Below are 8,383 nucleotides of genomic sequence, written 5' to 3'. Positions count from 1 at the left end.
GGTGGGGGAGCTCGAAGAGCCTAATTCCGAGGCCCTTCAAATAGAGTCTAATATCCTAAGTGAATCAATTGGGATAATCAATACAAATGACTCATCACCGGGTCCAGTGTTCTCCGAAGGGCAATTCCGAGATGCCCGGGCCATGAGGACTCCTGATTTGGGAATGACCCATGAAGGGAATGACATTTTTTGGGAGTGTCTTGCAGCGATCGAAGATGGTCCAGATCCTAACGCCTCGTTTATTTTTTATGAGGCCAAAAGGCTTCTCAAACAAGTAAGTTTTTGTCTTCATAATTACGCTCGAGTTTAATTCTCATCTTTTTGACTCTTTTTCTTTGCGTGAAGGCCGTGTCACTTCACCAACAAGAATTTTCCAAATCTCCGGCCGAGCTTGCCCGATGTGAAGCCGAACTCAAGAAGCTGGCGGAAGAGAGGGATGGCCTTAAGCACCTTTATGTACAAAAAGAGGAGGAGGTCAGGGATCTTCGAGTCGAGTTGGCGAAGGCTCGTCAAGAACAGACCGAGCTTATTGAAAAGGTGATACAACCTTTGAGGGTCTGTTGTGCATTTATTTGATTTGGCAACTAACACTTCAACTTTGCGGCCCAGCAGAAGGGCAAGATGGTGGAGCAGCTTTGAGAAGAGCTCAAGATGAAAGAGGCCGAGACCCTAGGGCGGAAGCAACACATGGACCGTCTCACCTCAAAGAAAGATACACTTCGGGAACAACTGGCTTCAATCGAATGACAACTTTAAAATGAAAAGGAGGAAAGCTTGGCCCGAAGCTGCAAGATCGAGGAGCTCGAAGCTAAATCAACCGCTGAGCTTGCGAAGGCCAAATCTGAGGCAGAGGCATTTGTGTCCTTGTACCGGGATGATGCTGAAGCTGCTAACACCTGGGCACAGGAGATCTCCATTGCGGCTGAAGTTATCATGTGCTCTCGACCATGCCATGCGATAGTCCCGGAGAGAAACTCTCGAGGAGGTGCACGCTCATGGCTTTGACCTCTCAGTTGATATTGAGAAAGCAAAGACTTTAGAGGAAGAGGCTGCTGCTTTGCTCTCCGATGACTAGGATTCTGTTAGTGGTTCCGAGAGCGGAGGAGATGAGGACGAAGTCCCCGAGGAGGAGATTCTTGAAGATGAGGCTCCCGATGATGCAGCTCCCGAGGATGTGGTTCCCGGGGATGTGGCCCCAAAGCAGATTAGGTTCCTTTATTTTGGTTTTGTGTAAGGCTCTTTGTAGGGGTTGTAAATACTCTATGTGAATATAAGGAATTCCCTTTCTTCTTGATTTATTTTCGATGTGTATTGAATTCTGCTTTGTCCTCGTTTTTTGAAATTTTTTGATAACTTCATTGGCTTGGATTCTGAATAGAACAAATGCTTAGGTTTTTTAATTATCAATGGGAAATCTTTGAACTTATAACAGAATACCTCTTAAAGTTTTTGTTAACCCCCGAGCTAAGCATAAGTCGATTTGATGCGAGCTCGGGATGATGGGACTCTTGAGTCCGATTTGAGTGAGAGTACGGTCTCGAACTCTACATGTTTTGGCCCTTAGGATCTTTTAGGTCGGCCCTTAGGCTCTTTAGGTTGGGCCAATTCGGCCTCTAAGGTGGCTATAATATTTCCCTTTTTTCGGCTAAAAGACTTAATGAAAATTTCTTTATGCCTTAGCATGTATTTTTGTACCTATTGTATTTTTGTACCCATTGGGTTTTTCGAGGGTTCGATCGATCGGAACCCCATTTGTAGTCTGTTTGTTTTACGATAATTTAACACCTCTTGAGGCTTTTTCGAAGGCTGATACTATCGAAACATTTAAATTATTCGAGGGGCTGATTTTATCGAAGCCCTTTCTTATTTGCTTTTTCCAAGGGTAGCCTAGTTTAACCGGTTTTTAAAGTATTTGAAGGCCTTTAACTTATGGTGGAAGTCGGACATCTCCGAGCTGCATTATTTCGTCCGTAGCCTTTTTTATATGACCGTAGTCTTTAATGTGGCCGTAGCCTTTAATATGGCCGTAGCCTTCGGGTGTGTCTCTTGGACTTGTTTCCCGATAACCCTTTGAACTTGTTCAAAAGGTTAGTCCCTGAGTATGATGGCCTTGGCCTTGATGTCGAGGGGATGCCTCTTTGAGGTCTTATGAATTCGAGTTTAGATGACTCGAATGCGTTGACTATGGATGACAGTCCCCGAGTATTCGAGGTGCATTCGTATTTTGTCCCTTGAGCCATTTCTTGCAAAATCACAAGTATGATGTTCATATAGTAGCAAATTTATTTGAGACACATAGTGTTTTGAAATAGAAAGAATGCTTTTTTGAATAATTGGTACATGCGTACATGTTTTGCCGTTGGGGCTCAACTATCCTATATGGACACGGTTCATCTGATCGTTTGGTCCATTACAAAGTTTTCCTATCGATACCCTCTTTGACGTGAAGTATTTTCCTCAAAAATATAATCTTCGAAGGTGATGCCCCCAGTATTCGAGGTTGATTGAAAAGAAGCCTTGGATACTGTTGAGTTCTCCTTAGGTAGCACATAGTTGTTGTCTCGTTAAAAACCTCACCGGTAAAACCCATTTGGGATAAAATCCGGACTAAGGGAGAAAGAGTGCAACACGTGCTTTAAAACCTATGGTCATCGAACACCCGCAATGAGTTAGTTTTAAATTTAAATGGACAAAAGGAGAAAATCATACCTTAGCAATAGTATCATTTGAGTAATGATACATTCCAATTGTTTGGCAGTTGTTCGCCTCCCATCGTTCCAAGTTTGTAATATCCTTTGCCAACAACTCCGATGACTCGGTATGGTCCCACCCAATTTGGGCCAGTTTCCCTTCATTCACGTCTCGAGTATTGAGGGTGACCTTCTGTAGAACTAAGTCCCCGATTTCGAAGTGTCAAAGGTTAGTCCTATTATAATATCTCTCAATTCTTTTTCTGTGCCTCCATCCGAACAAGTGCTGCTTCTCGTTTTTCATCTAATAGCTCGAGGCTAGTATTCATAGCCTCGTGATTTGACTCCTCTGATGCATGTCAAAACCTGACGTTGGGTTCTCCGACTTCGATCGGGATGAAGGCCTCGGAGCCATATACTAAAGAGAATGGAGTAGCCCCCGTGATGGACTTCAATGTCGTTCGATATGCCCAAAGGACCTCGGGTAGAACTTCTCTCCATTTTCCTTTTGCATCGTCCAACCTTTTCTTTAGGTTTTTAATGATAGTTTTGTTTGTCTACTCGGCCTGTCCGTTCCCGGTTGGGTGGTATAGTGTTGATAAGATCCTCTTTATTTTGTGTGCTTTGAGGAACTCTGTTACCTTGCTGCCGATGAATTGCTTGCCATTGTCGCATACGATTTCGGCGGGTATCCCAAATCGACACACGATATGGTCCCAAATGAAGTCAATAACTTCCTTTTGTCTGACCTTCTCGAAGGCATGTGCTTCCACCCATTTACAAAAGTAGTCAGTCATAAAAAAATGAACTTAGCTTTACCAGAGGTTGTTGGTACAGGGCCGACGATATCTATTTCCCATTTCATGAAAGGTCATGGGGATAGGACTGAGTGGAGTTGCTCTCCGAGCTGGTGAATCATCGGTGCAAACCATTGGCACTTATCACATTTTTTAACAAACTCCTTAGTATCTTTTTCCATGCTATCCTAGTAGTATCCTGCTTTGATTATTTTGCGAATCAAAGACTCAGCGCCGGAGTGATTCCTACAAGTACTTTGTGCATTTCTCATAGAACATAATCGGTGTCCCCTAGCCCTAAACATACCGCTAGTGGTCCATCAAACGTCCTCCTGTACAATGTTCCATCTTCATTTAATGGGAACCTAGCAGCCTTAGTTCGTAGGGCCCTTGATTCTTTGTGGTCCTATGGGAGTTTTCCATTTTTTAAATACACGATATACTTATTCCTCCAATCCCAAGTCAAACTTGTAGAATTTATCTCAGTATGACCCTCTTCGACAACAGATATCGATAACTGAATGACGGTCCCCGAGACATTATCATCATCTTCAATTGATGACCCCAAGTTGGCGAGTGCATCGGCCTCACTGTTTTGTTCTCGAGGCACATGGTCGAGAGTCCACTCCTTGAAGTGATGCAATGTTACTTGTAATTTGTCCAAATATCTTTACATCCTATCCTCTCAAACTTCAAAGCTTTTGTTTACTTGATTTACGACCAACAAGGAATCGCACTTGGCTTCGATGACTTCTGCCCCCAGGCTTTTAGATAGCTCGAGACCTGTAATCATGGCCTCATACTCGGCTGTAATCATGGCCTCATACTCGGCCTCATTATTAGTCAACCTAGAAGTTTTAATAGATTGTCTAATAGTACTACCTGTTGGTGGCTTCAAAATAATGCCGAGCCTGGACCCTTTCATATTCGAGGCACCGTCCGTGAAAAGGCTCCATACCCTCGATGATGTACCAAATTTTAGCGTAAGTTCTTTTTCCACTTCAGGTACGAGGGTCGGCGTAAAATCGGCCACGAAGTCAGCTAAGATTTGAGACTTGATAGTCGTTCAGAGTTGATATTCGATATCGTACCCGCCAAGTCCGACTGCCCATTTACCCATTCGGCCTGATAATTCGAGCTTATGAAAAACATTCGGAGAGGATAAGTGGTTAATACACATATGGGATAGCATTGAAAATATGGCTTTAACTTTCTAGATGGGGTCTATGCAAAATCATTTTTCTTTTTGAGCAAGTAAAAGAACATATGACTTCGATCTGATGACCTCGAAATGAATCAACCCAAGGTAGCTATTCGTCCTGTTAGCCTTTGCACGACTTTCACACTATCCACGATTATGATATCTTTGATGGCCTTGATCTTATTGGGGTTGATCTCGATTCCCTGATTAGATACCATGAAGTAGAGGAACTTGCCCGAGCTAACTCTGAAGTCACATTTTTCTAGGTTAAGCTTCATGTTGTACTTCCTTAAGATTTTGAATGTTTCTGCAGATGGTCCTCTGTGCGCAGGGACTTAACCAACATATCGTCAATATAAACCTCCATTGATTTACCTATATGTTTCTCGAACATTTAGTTAACTAGGCATTGGTATGTAGCTCCTGCATTTTTAGCCCGAAGGGCATTACATTGTAATAATAAGTTCCAAACTTTGTGATAAATGAGGTCTTTTCCTAGTCCCCCGGGTTCATCTGAATATGATTGTACCTAGAGTAGGCATCGAGAAAGGTAAGGATCTCGTGGCCGGTCATGGTATCGATCATGCGATCGATGTTAGGCAGTGGAAAAGAGTCTTTAGGGCATGCCTTATTTAAATCCTTTTAATATACGCACATCCTAAGTTTGTTCCCTTTTTTAGGGACTGCGACTACATTTGCTAACCATTCGGGGCATTTTACCTCCTGAATGGATCCTATTTTAAGAAGTTTAGTTACCTCATCCTTTATGAATGCATGCTTTACCTCGGACTGGGGCCTTTTCTTTTGTTTCACCGGTTTGAACTTGGGATCGATGCTTAGCCGTTGTATTGTTATTTCCGGTGGGATCCCTATCATGTCTAAATGGGACCAAGCAAAATCATCCATATTATCGATAAGAAATTGAATGAGTTTTTTCCTGAGTTTGGGGGTTAATCTCTTTCCTAGGTATACCTTTTTCTTGGGCATGTACTCGATCAGTATGACCTGTTCCAGTTCCTCTACGGTCGACTTGGTTGCGTCTGACTCTTCGGGAACAACGAAAGTTCGAGGACTAAGGAAATATTCTTCCTCTTCTTCGATTACCTATTCCTCCGGCTCAATCGGGGATGGGATCGTTGATTTCTATTTGGCCGTCTGCTTATCTTTGGCGCTCAATTTTTTCGAGGGCACCTCATTGACTACAAACATTTCCTTTTGTAGCATGTTGTTCTCTGTAATCAATTTTCACTCCATCCACTGTTGGGCATTTCATCATCTGATGAATGGTTGAAGGTACTGCCCTCATGTTGTAGATCCATGGCTTCCCGAGAAGTGCATTATATTTCATGTCACCTTCGATGACATTGAATTTCGTATCTTGGATTGTCCCGGCCATGTTCACTGGTAGGATTATCTCCCCATTCATTGTTTCGCTTGCCATGTTGAAGCCATTTAGGACTCAGGATGCAGGTACAATTTGAACTTGTAGGCCGAGTTGCTCTACGAACCTCGATCTAATTATGTTTGCTCAGCTACCTGGATCCACTAGAACACGTTTAACGTGAATTTTATTTAACAAAATAGAAATTACCAGGGCGTCATTGTGAGGCTGAGATATGCCTTCCGCTTCCTCGTCATTGAATGCTAGGGCGCCCTCGGGCACATAGCTCCGAGTTCGTTTTTCTCTGGTGATCGACACCTTGGTACGTTTGAATATAGGCCCTTGTGGAACATCGACACTGCCAACTAGGGGTGTACAAAAGAAACCAATAAACAGCACCAACCCGATAATCCGAGTCAAACCGAGAAAAAAAATCCGACTATGGGTTGGTTTGGTATTGGAAAAAAAAACCCGACCATAATTGGTGTGGTTTGGTTTTAACTAAAGAAAGTCAAACCAAAACCAAACCAACCCGACATTACATATATAGAAAGTTTAGATATATTTAATATATAAATATACTTATTGTGATGTAATTTATAAATATTTACTTAAAAGATTTCATAATTTTATTTTTTGAGGTATTATTTCAAGGTTAGACTTAGAACTTTTAAATGTTCCAATAAGTTTTATAGCCATTAACATTACTAAATTAAATAGTGCTGACAAAAGCCCAAACCAAAATCAAATCAATACTAATGCTAACAAAAGAAATTTAATTCAATACTACAAACGGGAATGTATTGAATATCTATTTTTTGTTTTGCAAAAATTTAGATAAAATGCATAACCTATTTTTATTCTTTCTTTAGCGTTTAGTCATGTATTTAATACTCCCTTATTAGTCTACTTATTTTAGCATGACTTAGTACTCTTAGATTATGTTTATTTTTATTATGGCTTTTTAATTAGCATTATTTATATTACATAATTTTATTGTTGAATATTTTAGGATAATGCCATGACATATCTCATAATTTGTATTATTTTCTTGGAAAATACTTTATATACTTGTATCCTACTAAGACTAAATAAATATTTTGAGCATAATTTATATGTTTTGTTCTACAAAGATTTTACCGGAAAAAAATCTGAAAAAACCCGAATAACCCGAAAACCCAGGAAAAATCGAGAGTGAAAAACCTGAGTTTTATTGGTTTGGTTTGGTCTGTAGATTTAATAATCCGACACAATTGGTTTGGTTTGGTAATTATGAAATCCGAACCAACCCGACCAACGATCATATGGATTACATATTGTGGTTCTTCCTGCTCATTTTTTCTGTTTGCATCTCTTTCCCTGAAGTGATTCTTAGCTTGATCACTGACAAACTCCCGAAGATGACCCTCGTTGAACAATCGAGCTACCTCATACTTGAGCTGTCTACAGTCTTCGGTCCTATGGCCATGCGTGCCATGATATTTACACATCCAGTTTGGACTCCTTTGAGAAGGATCGGTTTGTATCAGCCTGGGCCACGTGGTGTCTTTGATTCTTCCAATAGCTGACATGATCCCCGATGAATCTATGTTGAAATTATACTCCGACAATTGAGGTTCTTTAGTGGGGTTGGTATGATTATCAAAACCATTCTTAGTCATAAGTCCCCGAGAGCTTTGACCTCAATCATTTATTCGATCGTTCCGAGGAATGTTACACCCCAAACCATTGTTTGTCCGATCGACATACAATCGATACCGTTTCTTGTTTGATCGTGGTTCCCTATCCGTATCCCTTGGGGCCTTAACCGCCAATCTATTAGGATGAACTAAACCCGAGGGGGCTCCCAACTGGTCGTCCTCGACCCTGATCTTCAATTGGTATGTCTGACCAAGTTACAGCTAGGTATTCGATCAGATTTTGCTTCAATTGTCGTGACGCGATCGAACTCCACTCGTTCAAACCTTGCATAAAAGCTTGTACTGCCCAATCATCTAAGACTGGTGGTAATTCCATTCGCTCCATTTGAAATGGAGACACGAACTCCCTTACCATATCATCGTTCCTCTACCTTATCTTAAAAACGTCTGATTTCCTTGTCGCCACCAATATGGCCCCAGTATGTGCTTTAACGAAGGCATCTGCTAACATAGCAAATGAATCGATAGAGTTTGGGGACAAGTTGTGATACCAAATCATGGCTCCCTTTGACAAAGTTTCCCCAAATTTTTTCAACAATACTAATTCGATCTCATCATCATTCAAATCGTTTCCTTTAATCCTGCAAGTGTATGAGGTAATATGTTCATTAGGA

The sequence above is a fragment of the Nicotiana sylvestris genome, chromosome 6 (genome assembly GCF_000393655.2).
Source record: "Nicotiana sylvestris chromosome 6, ASM39365v2, whole genome shotgun sequence".
Lineage (NCBI taxonomy): Eukaryota > Viridiplantae > Streptophyta > Magnoliopsida > Solanales > Solanaceae > Nicotiana > Nicotiana sylvestris.
Note: the sequence above shows the minus strand (reverse complement) of the source record.